The sequence below is a fragment of the Myotis nattereri genome (assembly GCF_964212035.1).
Source record: "Myotis nattereri genome assembly, chromosome: 1".
Lineage (NCBI taxonomy): Eukaryota > Metazoa > Chordata > Mammalia > Chiroptera > Vespertilionidae > Myotis > Myotis nattereri.
In genome coordinates, this window is record NC_138075.1 from 49,206,509 (window position 1) to 49,226,071 (window position 19,563).

General features: G+C 46.8%; 1 protein-coding gene across 1 annotated transcript in view; it reads right to left on the minus strand.

The window, feature by feature from the left end:
• TLN2 (talin 2) overlaps positions 1–17,162 on the minus strand; it is a 428,326-nt gene extending 411,164 nt beyond the window's left edge. The window contains exon 1 of the mRNA XM_081089528.1: positions 16,414–17,162. The gene's annotated coding sequence lies outside the window, so the exon portion shown is untranslated. The remainder of the gene's footprint in view (positions 1–16,413) is intronic.
• Positions 17,163–19,563: the final 2,401 nt, after the last annotated feature.

A 19,563-nucleotide genomic window follows, 5' to 3' on the forward strand; every position in this document is an offset into this window, starting at 1 on the left:
AGATTCTTATGCATATCAAGGTTTGAGGATCACTGGTATTTGGGGAGAAACCTATGACATGGAACAGAAAATCTGAGCTTGAGCCAAACGTACCCAGTATGTAGTATGTAAACCTTGGTATGTGTCAACTTCCTCAAAGTAGAAATAATAATAACTGCCTCACAGGGTTGTTATAATAGCAATATATATGCAATGCCTTAGTAAAATGCAAAATGCCAAGTATAGCTCAGTAAAACTGTCAGGTGTAGAATTCCTCAGCTATTGCTGACTATGCTTGCCTAAAAAGGTAACTTTCCACCCGGCCAGCATGGCTCAGTGGTAGAGTGTCAACCTAGGAATCAGGCAGTCACGGTCCAATTCCTAGTCAGGGCACAGGCCCAGGTTTTGGGCTCAATCCCAAGGCGGATGGGGGGGTGGCGTGCAGGAGGAAACTAATCAATGGTTCTTTCTCATCATTGATATTTCTCTCTCTCTCCCTCTCCCTTCCTCTCTGAAATCAATAAAAATGCATTTTTTAAAGGTAACTTCATTAACAAGCATTCCATATCAGATTCAGACTCTGAGGCACAAATAAGTTCAACAATCTGTGTTATTCATTGAATTGTGTCCCCTCAGAAATGATATGCTGGAGTTCCACACCCCAGAACCCCAGAATGTGACTGTATTTGGAAATAGGGTCCTTACAGAGGTAATCAAACTAAAACGAGAACGTTAAGGTGGGCCCTTGTGGGGCGTGGCCAGAGTGTTTGGACAGGTTCAAGCCGTGGACTGAGGAGAGGGCACAGTCCTCTCATGGCCACGTGCAAGTCCCAGCTGGAGGGCAGGGCCCCCCCAGCACAATTATAGCCAACAGCTGTAGCTGTGAGCTTGATCCTGTGGTCTGAACACGTGGCCCCACGTGCCTTGTGATAGAGTTCAGGTGCATGTAGTGGAGTGGGATTGAAACCAATGAGAATGTTGTAAACATCTTGATCACGCCCTTACTTTGCCTCATGGCATCTGCTATAAAATAAAGACACGGCTTGTGGGCGTCGCCGCTGTCTCTCCATCAGAGAGGGCAGCGTCCCACCGAGACCCAGCTTTCGTTCTCATGTCTGTCTTTTCTAAGCCTTTCATCACCCCCACTCGGGATCACCCTTGGCCGTGCCAGCGCGGCACAGGCCCTAATTCATTACATCTGCCGTCCTTATAAAAAGAGGAAATTGGGACATAGGAACAGACACAGGGACGAGACAGCCAGCTACACACCCAGGAGAGAGGTCTAACACAGACGCTTCCCTCGCAGCCTCAGAAGGAACCAGCTCTGCTGAAACCTTGACCTCAGACTTCTAACCTCCAGAACTGAGACAGGACATTCCTGTTGTTTAAGCCATCCGTTTGTGATACTGTTACAGCAGTCCCAGCAAACTCAAACAATCTGTCAGTTTCCAATTAAGGAGGAAAGTGTTCTTCTCTGGTTTCTTTTGTGAGGGATACTGGCCACCTGATGCTTCTCAGATTCCCCCGGGCTTCTTCTAATATCTTCACCACGCAGGTCCTCAAGGCTCCGGATAAACTCCTGTCAGGCCCATCAGAGAGGCGGCCCTGGGAGGCAGGGCATCACTGCAGGGTTTGCTGTGCAGTCTTGAGACTGGAGCAACTGTCGCAACATCTGCAGCTCACCGGCGAGTGATTTACCATCCCGATTAAACTGTCTGAACCTACCCCTGCACAGCCAGCTCACACCCTCTTCCTTCCGTCAGAACAGCACTCACGGGTCCCTCCTGGCTTCCAGCTGGCCTGAGAGCTGGGGAGCCACTGTCAGCATTCAGACAACGAGGGACCCTCAGCCAGCAGACCCACCAAAACCCTCAAGGAGATGGTTTTCTTAAACGGAATGCAGCTTTTATTCTCGCTGAAGTGGGACAAAACACACTGGGAAAATGCCCCAAAGAAAAGAAAAAGCCCTTTCAATATGCATTAAAGCTGGACCGTACTTGGTCTCATTCAGGAACCAGAGGGGGTGTGAGGGAGAGGCAGGCTGACCCTGTTGAGATGGCTGTCCTGCGTGAGAAAGGAGCCATGTCTGTGCACTGTGCAAAGCCAGCAGGCATGTCCCCTGCAGGGTGACCGTCTTCCGTGCCCTGGCTACCTTTACCCACTACAGACGCCGCCTGGGCCACCTGTCCTAGGAGCCTCCCTAGGGAGCTAAAAAAAAAACCAGCAGGTGTCCGGGTCCCCCTTTCAGAGATTCCAATTCAGCAAGTTAGGTGGGGTCGAGGTAGTAGCACTTTGTTTTTAAATTGTTTATTGCTGTTAATCCTCACCCCAGGGCATTTTTCTATTGATTTTTAGAGAGAGTGGAGAGAGGGAGAGACAGAGAAATATCGATGTGAGAAATACATAACAATCGGTTGCCTCCTGCTCACGCCCCGACCAGGGCCTGGGATCTAGCCTGCAATCGAGGCATGTGCCCTTGACCAGAATTGAACCCAGGACTTCAGTCTGTGAGCCGACACTCTATCCACTGAGCCAAACCGGCCAGGGCTAGGAAGCAGCATTTTTTAAGGAGCTTCCCTGGTCATTCTGATGCACATGCAGGTCCAAGTACCATGCAGGCCTGGCCAGGAATTAAAGTCAGGGTCCAAGTGGACATCCCAAGAAAAGGAGAGAGTGCCCAGTGGGGGTCAGGAATGTGAGATTCCAGTGCCAGGTTTGCCAAGTAGCCCCAGAAAGTCTCATCCTTCTGGGCCACAGTTCTTTCCCTGTCAAAGGGAAAGGCTGACCTAGAACAATTCAGGCATCCCGTTTTTAAAAATAAATTTCCTCAAACCATTCTAAGATGTCCCACAACGACATCCACCCTTTCTTCCTCTTGGACGTGCTGAACCCAGCTGCTTTGAGCCTGCGCCTCCGGATGACCTCACTGATCTCTCTCCCACAGGGAGGGCTCCTTAACCCCGTGGGGCAGGGCCCAGGACTGACAGGTGCTAAGCCCAATAGAGAGCCCTTCAAGGAGAACATTAAGCCTCTTACAGTGCCCTTGATGTAATCTCTCAAACCCAGGAATAATCCACACTCCCCGTGAAGATTTACCAAGCGTGGCCTGGGGCCACACTCAGGAAATATCTTCATATACATCAAACTGGGTCCTAGACTGACGTAATTAAGTGGGCTGTCTTGAAGCAATATAAACGAAGAAGAGAGGCGTTTTAATCTGAGCACCGAACCTTTGGGGCTGTCTAACCTGGGTGCTTGAGCGCAGTGCTGAGGGAACCCTGGGACAGCCGCACGGATCTGCGGGAACGCGCTGTGCCGCGGGGGGAAAGGCGACATCGCTCTGTGCTGCCAAGTGGATTCTGGGGACAAGTGATGCACCAAAACAATTCACCAGAACATCAAGGTCAATGCGAAACCCTTCAGACAAGCGAATTTACCATCTTCAACCCAGTGACGAAAGTTACCATGCAGGCTGCTTAAGTGCCCTCTTCAGAGATAAAAGCAGAGAGGCAACCATTTGTGTCCATCTAGCTGTTCTCTGCAGGTGCCTTCCGTCACTCAACAAGTAGTTAGCAGGATGTGCTTCACGCATTCAACACTTGAACCCCTAACTCTCGACACGTGACCTTGAGACACTGCTTTTCCACCTCCACATAATCCTCTCTTCCTTAGCTTGCATCTGGGGCTTACTTTTCCTCATCCAATGGTAGCTTCTGTAACCAGCAAGCTTTCTTCATCAATTACTCATTTAAAATGTTTTTGATGCGCACCTACTATGTGCTGGGCTAGACACTTGGGGACACAGTTCCAAAGATGGTTTCTCTCATGGAGCTCACATCTAGTGCATAAGACACACAATAAGGGAGTCATGGATATAATATCAGGGAACGATAAATGATACGAAAACAAAATAGAAAGAGGCTGAGAGCGGGGCCTGGGGGATGCCAGGGAGACCTCTGAGGAGGTGGCACTGAGGCTGACTCCTAAACAAAGTGGCGTGTGAGAGAGCGCCTCCAACCTTCACACGCTAGGCAGAGGAGATCGGGCAGGAGAGCTGGAGCTGGAGCGGCCAGGACACAGGACGAGAGCCCACTGAGGACGGTGGCGTGGGACCCAGGTGGAGAACGTGTCCCCAGAGAGCGCGATCAGCTGGCTAACTGGTGCTGAGAGGCGGCAGAAGATGGCAGCTAGGGGGGCCGCCTGGCTATCACTGGTGGCTTTGGTGAAGGGACGGGGCGAAAACTGAACTGGAGTGGGTTCCAGACAGAATGAGAAGGGAGGCAACGGAGCAGAGAGTAGGACAATCCTTTCAGAAGTACTAGTAGGTACTGGAAGGGAGAGCCCAAGAACGGGAGGACAGCCGACTGGGACATCAGGTCAAGAGGTGCTGCTGTTGCTGCTGCTGCTTTTTCCTTGATGAGCAACCACAGGCATGCTCCTCACAGGGATTATCCGGCAGAGGGGGAACGGGGGATGCGTGCGTGAGCGAAAGGCCTGCGTGCCCACAGAGAACAGGGCCACCGCAGATGCGTTACAGTGCCCGTGTGCGCATGGTACAGGGCGGCTTCCCGATTCCGCGTGGGCAGATGATGAGACTAGTTTCTAACTGCGTCCTTTTCTCAGTGAAATAAACCAGGTCATCAGCTGAGAGTGGGTGGGGACAGAAACATAGTGGACCCAGCTGTGCCAAGAGTCCCCTGGAGGTGTGTGGTCATAAATCAAGTGCAAGACATACAGACGGCCACATGTTTTCTCCACCCAGGGTCCTCAGCCTGGGGCGGGAGCAGGGTGGGCAGGGGGTGGGGTTTTCTCCAGGAAGATGAAGGGAGGAAGGGTCAAGGGAGTTGACAGGGTATATAAGTCCCTCAGCTGGGGGCGGGGGGGGCGGTGATGAGGACAGGAGGAGGATGACGGACAACGAAAGTGGAAGGGTCAGAGGTTGAGGCCCTCCCCGGTTGAGGGTGAAGACTAGGTGGAATTGGGTGCTACAGGGAAGTAGATGAAAGAGAAAGGGTGAGGGTCAGCCTGGAATGCTGGCCAAATGTTGGTGGAGGTACAGTTATTGGTTTACAACCATCATGTTTTTCAAATGAGCTGCAAGTTTAGTGGGCAGTAAAATCAACTTTGTGAATCATGATCCCCGTTTTTTTTATGAAACAATGAAAAGTGTAAGTACATTATACTTAGTAAGGGTAAATACTGCTCTGGGAAACCTGTTTTAGTTGTATCTGTGTGTTTGCATGAGGGCATCACATAAGATGTTATTTCTCCTGTAAGTTGGGGTTACATAAAAATTCAAGGACACTGAGGCGAGCTTTCTCAGCGTGGCACTGCTGGCGTTTTAGGCCACACAGTTCTTGTTGTGGGAGCCGACCTGCGCATGGCAGGGTGTGTATCAGAATCACTGGCCTCCACTCACTCAATGCCGGCAGCACCCCTTCCCCTCCTCAAGTTGTAACAGACAGAAATGTTTCTAGACGTTGCCAAATATACTCCCGGTGGCAAAAATGCTGAGAACCAGTTGTCTAGAGAGAACGAGGAGAGGAGCAGCTGAAGCAGGGTAGAGAAAAAGGTAACTGGAAGAGAGTTGGTCAAGGGACTGAGTTGGGTGGACAAGCTATACAGATGTTCAAGTCACCAAAAATATTGATGGGGGGAGGGACTGTGGGCCAGATGAATAAAATCTTCAAGGAATGAAGCAAAGTGACCCAGATGACTGTACATGACTCTTCTCTACCCTGGCTACACATCAGAGTTACCTGGAGAACTTACCCACCAAGGCCCAGGGCCCATCCAAACCAACTAGATCAGAATCCCCAGGTGATCGCACTGTGCAGCCAGGATGCAGAAGAGACCTATCCTGTGAGGCTCAGCTTAAGTGTGCCCTCCTTCAGGAAAATTTCCCTCCCATTGTGCTTTCATGCACCCCACTACTGTGGCCAATTCTGCTTTGTTTATAACTTACATGTGAAAATCATTAGAAAAGAATAAAATGCACTAAAATTAAGTAGCTAAAAACAGAACAAGTGTTTATTTACTAAAGAATTTTGGAATTAGGGAATCCGCTAGTACTACAGAGGGGAGCCTTTTAGGGAATATTGTGTCCTTGAGCTTTGTGTCATCCAAGCTTCTCAAGGGCGTCCATACAAGTGAGGGGCCCGAGGGAAGCAAGTGCTCATGTGTCACTGATAAGCATTATTAGAAATGTGTCCCCTCTGGCGACACCGTAATAAACACTTGTTGAAATTAATGGCTATTCACTTATCTCCTCCAAAAACAAAACAAAAATGTGCCAAATGATCAGATTACAATGCAATTTAAACAACATTTATCATATGCTCACCATTTTCTTCACAATATTCTTCACAAGTAGCCAACTTTTTATTAAAAGAAATCAATGACATCAAGTCTTAAATATATATGTATGTATGATGAAAAAGCAAAAAACTGGAATCAGAGAATCTCTAACAGTCCTTTCCACTTTCCCATGGGAATCCATTACAGAATAGTTAAAACAATATCCATGGACTTTGATTTACACTGCTGATTAAACACATATATCTATCTATAAAATACCACTAAGCCCTGGCTGGTTTGGCTCAGTGGATGGAGCATCGGCCTGGGGACTGAAGGGTCCCGGGTTCGATTCTGATCAGGGGCACATGCCTGGGTTGTGGGCTGGATCCCCAGTGGGGGGCGTGCAGGAGGCAGCCGATCAATGATTCTCTCTCATCATTGATGTTCCTCTCTATCCCTCTCCCTTCCTCTATGAAACCAATAAAAATATATTTAAAATAATAATAATAATAATAAAATAAAATACCACTAAAGTCCACAAACACCTACAACAGATAAAGACAACAGTTAAGTATTATAACCTAAACATGTATTTTCCCCCAGCTTGGTGAAATTGATAAAATTGACCAATCTTGCTGTGATTGGCATTCTAACTTTTGGCCGTGATAGGGCAGAGCACTGGATGAGAACACAGATTCTGCAAAACAGAGGAAGCGGTTTCTCTAAACCAGTGGTTCTCAAAGTGTGGTCCCGGACCAGCAAGATCAGCATGACCTGAGAACTTATTAAAAATGCAAATTATTAGACCCCACCCAGAGGCTCTGAAACTCTGGCTGGACAATCTGGGCTTTTACCAAGACCTCCAGTAACTCTGATGCCGTCTAGCTTGTGAATCTCAGCCATGGTTGTCAAACTGTGCAGCAGAGTCCTGGCTCCCCATGGGTCCCCCGCCAGCATGCATAGGGTCACGTGGTATGTACTTTTTTTAATATAGAGGGAGGTTCCCCTGCTTTTGAAAGTTTGGTTTTAGCAGTAACTGCCAAGAACGCATACATTTTATCAAGTTCCAAAAATCACATTAGAAGGCAGGATTGAGAATGGTCCAGGCAGAGCAATCAGCTAAGCTCGGGAGAGTGTGGAAGGAGACCTGGGTTCCAATGCCAGCACAGCCATTACGGTGAAACTGGCCTCTCTGGGGCTCAGAGGGGAACGCCCAGGTGCTGCTACGAGTCAGACCTCCGCTCCAAGGACCACCCCTGGTCTTCCCTCCGAGGAGGGTGAGGAGAGTGCCGGCTAGAGCTTCTGTGATCTCTTATGCTCACTACTCTCCTGGGGGGCTTGAGGTCAACAGCTTTTCCTGAAGCCACCCTTTTCACTGAAGAAATTTACTAAAAGTTGGGAGACTCAGGATTTTAGAGTATAATTAACTGAAAGGTTCCAAAGAGATAAAAAAAAAAAAAAATGGTTGCAGGCATCAGAGATACTGACCAGTTTCTGTTTCCAAAATGGTTCCGGATGAGTTACCTATTCATTACCCAAATAATATTTTAAAGTGCTTTTTTTATATAGAAAAGCCTGTATGTTTGAACAAATAAACCATTCAAGGTGTAGATGGAGCAAATTAATCACCCACGCTCTCCACTGCTCATTTTAAACAATATTAAGTTTTGCATGTCCTTCCACATCTTTCTCCAAGGTCATACAAATAGGGCTGCTTCTCTTTAAATCAGAAATAGGAACATATTATATATAATACTCTGCAACTTCATTTTATTTACATTTAGTATATCGTGAACACCCTTCACAAAGCAATCCACAGTATGGATATAAAGGTATACTCTATTTTATTCATTCTACTGATGGCTATTCATGTTGCTTCTAGTTTATTTACTTGAATAATCTTGCAATAAGCATTCTTACACAGAGATCCTTATGTGCTGAGTTTTCGTTTTCTGTAAGACAGGACTCCAAATATGACATGCATGTTCCAAACTTTCACAGAAACTGTCTGCTTTCCCTAAAGTCTGCAACAATTCATACTCCCACCAAGAGTCCGAGAGTTGCCCCCCAACATCCAACAGAGAATGCTACCAACCTTTAAAATATGGATCGATGGGATGGACAGAAAACTAATATCTCTTTGTTTTTTCACTTGCATTTCCCTGACCATTATGGAAATTGAGAATCACACTTATGGACCATTAGCATTTCTTCTTTTGGAAACTGCTCATTCCCATCCTCTGCTCATCCTATTATTGTGCTATCCTTGAAGTGCTGTTTAATCACACCCTCATCCCACCCAATCTATTAGATACATAAAGCACAAAGAATGTTGCTGCCTAACACTGTGTGTAGGGTGAGGGCAGGGGATGTCTTCTTAGCATGAAGTCTACGACAAGCCCTCAAAAACAATTGCTGAATAAGTGAACGGCAGACATGGAGAATTTTGTTAAGACTGCAGTTAGATGAGTAAAAAGGAAATACAAATATTCATTACTTGTTCTACATATTCAGAAGAGCATCACTTTGGCTGAAATTAAAGTATTGGTTAAGAGAAAAGCAAAGCCATAGTGCTGGCACTGACTCTGAAATCCACTGTGTAATGGGTGGCAAATGAGCCCAGCCTTAAAACTCAGAGTGACACATAAATAAAGGCTCTTAGAACCAAAACATTTTGTACTCAGCCTTGTCCACCAGTTGTCATTCAAATGGCACCTGCCATTTAGCCCAGGTTGTCAGGATGGTCAATGGACTGGAGAAGCCAACTTTAAACATTTTGTTTCTTTTTTGTTTTTTTATCTCCAGTCCACCCCCTCACCAGATTTTTTTTTTTCCTTTCAAAATCTCTTGCTTATTGGGGAAGGAGATGTGGGGAGGGCCTGCAGGGCAAGTTTGAAAGAGTTCAGATCCTTAATTCTTTTAACTTTAGGCAAAACATCTGGTTATACCCACCATTTATCCCCATTATTTGTAATAGTTCTGTTTGGTTTATGTTTTAACTAGTCTCCTCATTAAGTATAAAAGTAATAGGATAAAAAGTTCTGGGGGAAAGAACTGTAATTAAAAAGGCACCAGTAGGATATGTTGAGCTGTAATTCTGGCCCTGCTTATTAAGTTTTCCTTCTTGTCTTTAACATTTTTTGTACCCAATAAAAATAACTTTGAATTATTTAACACTTTTTTAGTACTTCCTGTATTGGCCAAACACCACCCAAAATCTCCAAGCAAACATTATGACTCAAAAGTTCTGGAGCAATCATGTCACAGATCACAAGTTTTAGACACTGTCCCAAGAGTCTGGGCATGCCACATGCACCACAGCACACACCACACAGCCTGGTAAATCGGCAGGCAATTCTCCAAAACGCATAGGGGTTTTCTAACCTTTTGAAGTTACAAAATCTTCTTAATAGGAAAACCAATGCAGGAACTTTGATCAAGCCATGAAGTTATAATAAGATTCAGGCAAGAGGCAACAAAGCACAATTTATAACACTTTGTAAGAGAAGCAAAAAAAAAAAAAAAAAAAGATATCAGTTGTGACATCTCTGTTACAAAGGATCAGAAGAGACCACTATGAACAATTATCTACCAATAAAGCATCCCTTTGGCTGAAATTAAATTATTAGTTAAGAGAAAAGCAAAGAAATAGATCAATTCCTAGAAACATACACCCTACCAAGACTGAATCATGATGAAATAGAAAATCTGAACAGATTGATTACAAACAAACAAATTGGATCAGTAATGAAAAACCTCCCCAAACCAAAAGTCCAGTACCAAAGAGCTTCACTGATAAATTCTACCAAGCATTCAAAGGAGAATTAATACCAATCCTTCCGAACTCTTCTAAACACATTTTATGAGGCCAGCATTACCCTGATACCAGAACCAGATAAGGATGTTACACAGACACATACACACACACACACACACACACACAAACACACACACACAATTATAGGCCAATCCCTGATGAACACAGATGCAAAAACCCTCAACAAAATATTAGTAAACCGAATTCAACATGTTAAAAGGATCATACACCATGATCAAATGGGATTTATTCTAGGGATACAGGATGGTTCAACACTCACAAATAAGTCTTGTGATACACCACATTAACAAAATGAAGGATAAAGATCATATGATCATCTTGATAGATGTAAAAAGAAAGCAGTTGGCAAAATTCAACATCCATTTATAATTTTTAAAAACTCTCAGCAGCACAGCCATTGTATCTCAGGGTTTGAGTGTCGACCCATGAACCAGGAGGTCATGATTTGATTCCTGGTCAGGGCCCATGCCTGGGTTTCAGGCTCAGTCCCCAGTAGGGGGCGTGCAGGAGGCAGCCAATCAACGGTTTTCACTCACCATTGATGTTTCTATCACTCTCTCTCCCTCTCCCTACCTCTCTCTGAAATCAATAAAAATATATTTTTTAAAACTCTCAGCAATATAGGTATAGAGGGAATATACCTCAACATAATAAAGGCCATATATGATAAGCCCACAGCTAAGGTCATACTCAATACTTTCAGCTTTTCACATTGAGTAACAGGAACAAGACAGGGATATCTACTTTCACCACTTTTATTCAACATAGTTTTGGAAGTCCTAGCCACACCAATCAATCAAGAAAACAAAATAAAAGGCATCCAAATTGGAATGAAAAAAGTGGAACTGACATTGTTTGCAGATGACGATACTATTGTGAGAATCCTAAAGATTCCACCAAAAAAAACTATTAGATCTTTAAATTAATTCAATAAAGTAGCAAGATACAAAATTAATATTCAGAAATTAGTTGCATTTTATACATGAATAAAGAACTATCAGAGAGAGAAATTAAGGAAACAATACCATATACAATGCATAAAAAAAAACATAAAATACTTAGAAAGAAATTTAACCAAGGAGGTAAAAAGCCTATCGCTTGGAAAACCTTAGGACACTGAGGACAGAAATTGAAGATGATATAGAAGTGGAGGGAGGCACTGTGCTCCTGGGTAGGAATAATTAGCATTGTTGAAGAGTCCATCCTGCCCAGGGCAATCTACAGGGTCAGTGCAATCCCTATCAGGGTGCTAATAACATTTTTCATAGAACTAGAACAAATAACCCTAGGTTTATCTGGAGCCACAGAAGACACTGAATGACTACAGCAATCTTGGGAGGGAAGAACAGAGTTGGAGGTGTCACACTGCCTGATGTCAAACTATATACTACAGGGCTATAGTGGTTGAGGTAGCATGGTACTGGCATGTAGACAGACACATGGATCCAGGGAACAGAATAGAGAATCCAGAAATAAATGCACACCTACATGGTCAATGACACTATGACAAGGAGGCAGGAATATACACTGAGGTAGAGATAGTCTCTTCAATAAATGTATTGGGAAAACTGGATGGACACATGCAGAGGAGTAAAGCTAGATCACTTTCTTGCACCAGATGCATGGGTAAATTCAAGATGGATGAAAGACTTGGATATAGGACCCGAGGCCATAAACTCCTGGAAGGAAACGTGGGGAGCGAATCTTTGACCTCGCTCTCAGGAATATTTTTTTGGATGTATCTCCTCAGGTAAAAGAAACAATAAGCCAATGGGGCTAAACAGTATTTACACAGCAAAGGAAACCTTCAACAAAACAAAAAGACAACCTACTGAATGGGAGAAGATGTTCACTAATAATGCATCAGATATAAGGTCAATATCCAAAATTTACAAGGAACTCATACAACTTAACACCAAAAAAACTAACAGTCCTATTTAAAAATGGGCTGAGAACCTGAATGGGCATTCCCCCATAGAACTCATGCAGACTGCCAATTGACAAATGAAAAGATGCTCAACGTAGCTGGTCATTGGGGAGGTGCAAATTAAAAGCCATGGTGGGATGTCATCTCAAACCTGCCAGAGTGGCTATCATCAATAAATCAACAGACAACAAGTATTGGTGAGGATGTAGAGATGGTAGGATTGTAACTTTATGTGGCCACTGTGAAGAACAGTATGGAGGTTTCTCAGAGAGTTGAAAATAGAACTACCATATGATCCAGCAATTCCACTCCTGGGTATTTATCCAAAGAAACCCAAAACATTAATTTACGAAGACTTATGCACCCCTATGTTCATTTCAGCATTATTTGCAATGGCCAAGATATAGAAGTGACTTGGGTGTCCAATGATAGACAAATGGGAAAAAAGATGTGGTGCATATATCCAGTGAAATATTGCTCAGCCATAAAAAAGAATGATAAAATCTGGCCATTTGCAACAACATGGGTGAACCTAGAAGGTATTATGCTAAGTGAAATGGGTCACACAGAGAAAGACAAATGCTAGGATTTCACTTACATGTGGAATCTAAAGAAAAAAAGTACACAAACAAACCCATAGATACAGGGAACATTTTGATGGTTGCCAGAGGGAAGAGGTGTTGCAGGAATAGGTCAGGAAAGGGATTGAGATGTCAAACTGCCCATTACAAGAGAAGTCATGGGGATATGGAGTGCAGCATGGAGGATATAGTCAATAGTATCGTGATAGCTATGTATACTGTCGGATGCTAGACTTGCCAAGGTGATCACTTCATTATAGATGCCTGGTCACTATGTTGTTCACCTAAAACTGACGTGGTATTGTGTCAGCTGTAGTTGAAAATTATATATATGCAACTGTGGTGTATATATACCGGGGTGGGCAAAAGTAGGTTAATAATAACAATAAACAATACAATAATTAATAAACAATAACACAAGAATAAACTGTTTTGTGTACTCACAACTGTAAACCTACTTTTCCCACCTCTGTATACAATGGGATTATTATTCAGCCATAAAAATAAAATATTGCCCTGGCCAGTGTGCTACGTGGTTAGAGCTTTGGCCCGCAGCGGCGTGTCCCTGAGTTGCAGGTTTGCCCCTTGGTCTGGGCGCATTTGGGAGGCAACCAGTCCATGTGTCTCTTTCACATCAATGTTTCTCTTTCTCCCTCCCCCTCTCCTTCCCTTCCACTCTCTCTGAAAAGCAATGGGGAAAATATCCTCTGGTAAGGATTAACCCCACCAAAGGAAAAAAAGAAAGAAACCTTGCCATTTCTGACAACATGGATGGACCTCATAGGCATTATGCTTAATGAAATAAAACAGAGAAAGACAAATACTATATGATCTTTCTTACATGTGAATTAAAAAAATTAATAGATACAGAGAACAAATTGGTGGTTGCAGGGGGTGAGGGTGAATAGGATAAATTAGCGAACTTTTTTTTAGTTTAAATAAATTGAATAAAGAATGTTAGTAGTGAAATATTACAGTAGAAAACTTGGGAATACAGATTAAAAGGTTTATAGTAGAACTATTTCAGCTTTACTGCAAAAATTTCCCCCTTTAAAGTTAATTTTTATTATATAACTAGAGGCCCGGTGAACAGGATTCGTGCACTGGTGGGGTGGGCGTGGCCTGTGGGGATCGGCCTGCAGTGGAAGAACCACTCATCCCAGTCAGCCAAGCGGCACTCCCACTGTGAAAGCACTCCTACTCTGAGAGTGTACTGACCACCAGAGGGCAGCTACTGCATTGAGCATCTGCCCCCATGGTGGTCAGCGCGCGTCATAGCAACTGGTCGACCGGTCATTCTGGTCGTTCTGCTGTTTGATTGCTGGGCTTTTGTTTTATAGGATGTTTAACACATGCACATGTGACATGTATGTAGTTATAAAACATAATGCTAAATGAATAAACATCTGTAGATGTGTAGATTCTTTTCTGTGCACAGTTGTTAAAAATTTTTATTGTTTACCACCTGTAACCATCTTTGTTGTTGTTATTGTTGTTAATCCTCACCTGAGGATAGTTTTTCCATTGATTTTTAGAGGGTGGGGGATTGAGCCTGCAACCAAGGTACATGCCCTTGACCAGAATCAAACCCAGGACCCTTCAGTCCAAGGGCTGACACTCTATACACTGAGCTAAACGGGCAAGGGCCTATAACCACCTTTAACTGCTTTTAGGAACTAATGATATGCTGAGAAGGAGTGGGGAAATCACTATAATTTAGATATATAAGCAAAACTGGACTCAAAAATAACACACACACACACACACACACACACACACCTCTTTATAAAACTTGATTTCGCTTAAAAATAACCTAGGGAAGTGTTTGAAAAACCCTGAACAAATAGTTTTATCAGCAGGTGAATTAAAGACACACACATATGATCCTCTGCCTGTAAGGAATATGCCCAGTACTCATACAACAAGGTCAACTAAAAAGGCTCACTTTCCCTGCAGAGGAAGAAGTGCAACACCAATACCAAAAAGAGGGGGCACAAAGGCAGAGGGAAACCAGTGACTCCCCCCATCTGAGGAGCCCTGCGTTTCTGTGATTCAAGTGGGAACTTTACAACATGGATGGAGGCTTTCTGCAACTGATTTCTCTCCTAAATTAGTGCATTAATGCTAATTTTAGAGACATGTACCTTGGGCTCTGGGTGCTTTCCACAGTCCTAGGGCTCAATGAAAACTCCAGCATCCACGCAGGTGTGCCTTCTCTCCTCATGGCCGCTGGTCACAGCCAGGACCTCTCCTCGGTTTTTGTATGGACATCACGAATCAGAAGACGGGCTGACATTCACAGTGGAGGCACTTAATGAAGTGGACAAGGAAGGAGCAGCCTAGCCCCTGACATCACAGGGCACATCTCCCAGATAGAAGCTTTCCCACCCTCCTCCCACCGTATTCCCTTTCTGTGATCCCTGGAAGCCTCTCCAATGACGAAGCCCCCAAGTGCTGACATGATCTCAAATACTGTGGCAACATTTCAGTAAGAAGCCACGGCTGGTACTCCTCCATTCAGTTGATTGCTGGTCAGCAAACACACACTTCCCCTGCCCCTTCGCAAAGCAAAAGTCACAATCTATTTTAAAAGTAAAAATTCTCGCGTGGCTTAGCAGTTGAACATGAACCTATGAACCAGGGGGTCAGGTTAGATTACAGGTCAGGGCACATGTCCAGGCTGTGGGTTCGTGGGACGTGCAGGAGGCAGCCAATCAATGAGTCTCCTGATCATAGATGTTTCTATCTTCCTCTCTCTCTCCCCCCTTCCTCCCTGAAATCAATAAAAACATTTTTTTAAAAAGCAAAGATTCCTCCCACCACTCATTCCTAAGAAGTCGCTAAGTCCAAGCTCCAGAGAAGGGGCGATAGCGCACAACCTGGCGAGTGCCACAGCTCAGCACACCCAGGTACTATTAGACGCCAAAGTGAGTGGGACTTGAGTGCCAGGGTGCTTGTCATTTGGGGCTCCATTTCGCCAGGACCTCCTCCCTCCCTCCGGTCTTCAGCTGAGTCTTGGACAACGCCAACACTTCAGCTCATTCCTCCCTCACCTTCTGGAAATAACCGGAGGTGAGTTTTCACAAGACACAGGGATTCTGAATCAACTCCCCTTTCCCAAGTCACCTCGGCAAAAATCCAAGTTTCCCCACGCATCACCTGAAAACCCAACTTCTGGAAACGCCCCCTTACCTCGCCAGCGCACGCTGGCAGCGCGGCGACAGCGGAGCACGCAGCCGCGGGCGCTCCTGCTGTCCCCGCCGCAGCCTGGGAGGCGGTAGGAGGCTCAGGCTGCTCTGCGGCCGGGATGACTGCCAGCCAGGCCCTGGGCCCTGCGCCGCAAACCGGGGCGCCTCTTCTCCCGCAGGGAGGGAGCTCCCCGCGCCCTGCGGTGCGCCCGGGCGAACCCAGGCGCTGGGGCAAAGCCCTGCACCCCGCGCCCGACCGGGGGACGCCGCCAGGCGCACGGCTCCGGCAGAGCGCCCGGGCGGCGGGAGAGGGGCGTGTTCCTGCGCCTCGGAGCCCAAACGCCCGGTCCCGGCGGGACACGGGAAGGAGGCGAGCCGCGCGCGTGTCCCTGACGGCGGCTCCGGCCCTCACCCCCAGCCGGCCTGGAGAGCGCTGCAGCCGCGCGCCCCTGCGGGGACAGCCGCCGGGCTCGCCCTGCGCGGCCGCCTCCGCGCGGGCCTCGGAGCCAAACTTTCCCGGCGAAAACCGCTCGTGCGGGGGCGCCGCACTATCTCCCGGGCCCCCAAACTGTGCGCCCCCTCCCCTCCGCAGCCAAGACCCACTGAAAATATGGCGCCCTCGAACATCGTTCCTCGGTCTCCTCCGGGAATCCCGAAATGCCCGTCTCCGGGACCCCGGGTCCCAGCGGGCGCGAAATCTCAGCTCGTGGGGCCACGGAAGGAGAGGCGCCGCTAGTCCAGTGCGACACTGAATCCAAATCCTGCTCTCGCTCTAGGCGGGCGCTGCCCCCGTCCCTCAGCGACCAGCAGTTTGCTGGTGACGAAATTGCCAAGTAAGGGGGAGTCGTGGAATAGGCAGGTACGAGAGTCCGGGCTGGGGAAGGGGCTGGGCACCCGCGGGCTGTCTGTGCCCGAAGCCTGGCCGGAGACTTGTTTGCAAAGTGGCGCTGGAGTCGGGGCGGCCAGTGCTGGAATGAAGCCGTTCCGCCCGCGCCAACTCTCCTGGCACGGGGGCCCGGTCGGGGCCGAGGGGACACTCCAGGCGGGCGAGGCCGCTTTTCAAAGCCCAGTTACCGGAAACCCAGCGGGAGCTCCGGAGGGGACCGGCTGCCCGCGGCCAGGAATCCGCTCTGGGGCGCCGGCTGCGAGGCTGTTTGCAAACCGCTGCGCCCGGGTCGAGTGCAGTGAAACATACATGTGCAGTAGGCAGGTGCATTGATTTCATTTTATTTTTATTTTCCTGCAGAAAGCCCTCCTAGGACATCACATCTGGGAGGTTTGCGGGGTTTTTTTCTGCATTGGCATCACTCGCGAGAGGCAAAAGGAAGGGAAAAACCACCCACATTTTCCTTCTGTCGGGAGGGAAAAGACAGGAGAAATTCATGCAACGTGCATGCAGCTGGAGGAGGAGGAAAACCCGAGTGAGCCGTGCGCCTTACCGGGGGATGCATTTACTGTCTCATTGCAGAGCGCCTGCCCGGGAGTGCAGCCGGCGTCCCCCCGCGCGCCCGGCGACCGCTCCGCTCCCGCAGCCGCCTCAGCCCCAGCCGCCGCCGCTGGCTCCGGGCGCGGAACACGAGCCGAGGGCGAGCGCGAGCGCACGGCCCGCGAGCGCGGGGAGGGCAGGAAGCGCGTCATCACTCAGGGACGGCGCGGCCCCGCGAGTCTCCGCACGGCTCCGCTTTGGACGCGGCACCCGGCAGGGCCAGCGCTGGCGCTCCCGCGCCCCTCCTGGGTCGCTGCCCGCGGCCGGTGCTGCAGGGTCCGCGGGGGAAGGCGGCGCGCCGGCCGAGCTGTCGCGGGAAGGGGCTGGGCACCCGCGGGCTGTCTTTGCCCGCAGGGGGACCCCGGCTCCCCAGAATTGGACCTCTGCTGTGTAAGGGGAGTTGGGGTGGGGTGGGGTGGGGGAGACTGGCATCTTTGGGAATGGGGCCCCTGGGTCCGCAGAGCGCTTCTCCCCACCGCTGCCCAGGCCCCGGAGAAAGCGTGGTGCGGTTCCCGCGTGAGGACCTTGCGGGCTGTTCTGCTGCGGGAACTGGCGGCGGGACTCCGCACGTGTTGGACACGCAGACTCTGAAAGTCTGCTGGTCAGTGGTCACTTAGGTCTTTTTGAGAACAGTCATCAGGAAATGATGCAAGATGACCTGGAGCGATGTGAAGGTTACGTGGGCGAGGAAACGAGTCACAATACACTATAGGATTCCAATTTAAAAACATACATGGAGGCAGAAAAGTGGGGGACAGATAAACACCAAGACGTTAACTAGGTCTCTCAGTGATTGGTGGGATTGTGTGTGATTTTTCTTTTTCTGCTTATTTACTGATTTTTCGGTAAGAAGCACATTATTTTAGTAATTTCAAAAAAGTTTTAAATAAGAAAAGGCCTGGCTTTTTGTCCCCTTAATGCCGGTACCAAAGAACCAAAATAGACCCCTCTTCCTAAGAAATAGATAGCAAATCTCTCCAGTTACTCAGAAATTAAACTGCTTCAACTTTTTGATGTTTAACAGAGCACGAAACTACTGTTGCTCTCTGAACTAGAGAGTGAGTTGATGTTGTAAATTGAAACTATCTTAAGTCCACTGGGACATTGGATAAGACTGGACATTCTGTAAGAACAATAGCAAGTCTTTTTCCAAGCTGATGAACTTGATTTTGTGATGACCACAGAGATCTGTATAACCTTAGAGTACAACTTTGTTACTTAGAGTAGAGAATAAACTTTATAAATCAAAAAGCACAGTCAGAAAACCAGTTAATTGGCAACTTGAGAAAGTCCTCAGAATTGCAGGGGATAGACTGTTTCTAATTGTACAGGTAAAATGTTTCTGCTCACCACCGCTTTTTCAACATTCACCAGTCTAACAGAATAACTGGTGGTGGCAGCAAGCCACCCCGGAGGATGGTTAAGAAGTGAATGTTTATTGATTACTTAAGAGATCGGTACTAAGCTCATTAAATTATGCCACCTAACTTGTCCCTGGGTTTACTGACCAAGAGCAACCATATTGTTGTGTTTCACATGCCAGGTTTACATCAAAAGAAACTCATCAAAATAGAAAAGTTTTTGCAAAATAATTTTTCTCTTCATTTATTCCTGGCTGGATAGGGCCCAATGGCTTCCCATCAAGCATCTCAAAAATCGGTTCTTTCCCCCAAAAACTGGATTTCAAGATTTTCCGTCACTTAATTCAAGTATCCCCATGATCTTCCACAGCCTGCCAGTGAGGTGCTGTCTAATGATAGAAGGTAAGCCCCATGACAGCAAGGACCTTAACTGCATCTTCCTGCCTACAGAGGGCCTGGCACAGAGCCGGTGCTCAATAAATATTCATTTCATGAAAAAAGCATATTTGTTTCCTATTTACTTGGCTAGTTCCTAAGATACTTGAAAAGGTCTTTCTCCCAGTAGACTGTCAGCATAATTCTGGGATGCTAAGAGCTTGTAGGGTTAGAGCATTGCTTTAATCTAGTAATTTATTCTTTTCAAAATAGCAGCCAAACCCTAGAACATGCAGAGGCGCAAAGTGCAGGTGCCTGTGTGTCTGGGAATTACTAATCTAATTAGCACTATTTTTGGTTCTCTTGACATCAGTCAAACATTTCCCCCAGTGAGAGAGAATATTAATCCTAGAACTCTCTGCTTTAGTCCTGACCTCTAACCAACTGACTTTGGACATTTCACTTATTTTTTATAATACCTCAGTTTCTCTAACCTCTTAGGACCTCAAAGCCATTTACTATTTCTTTAGA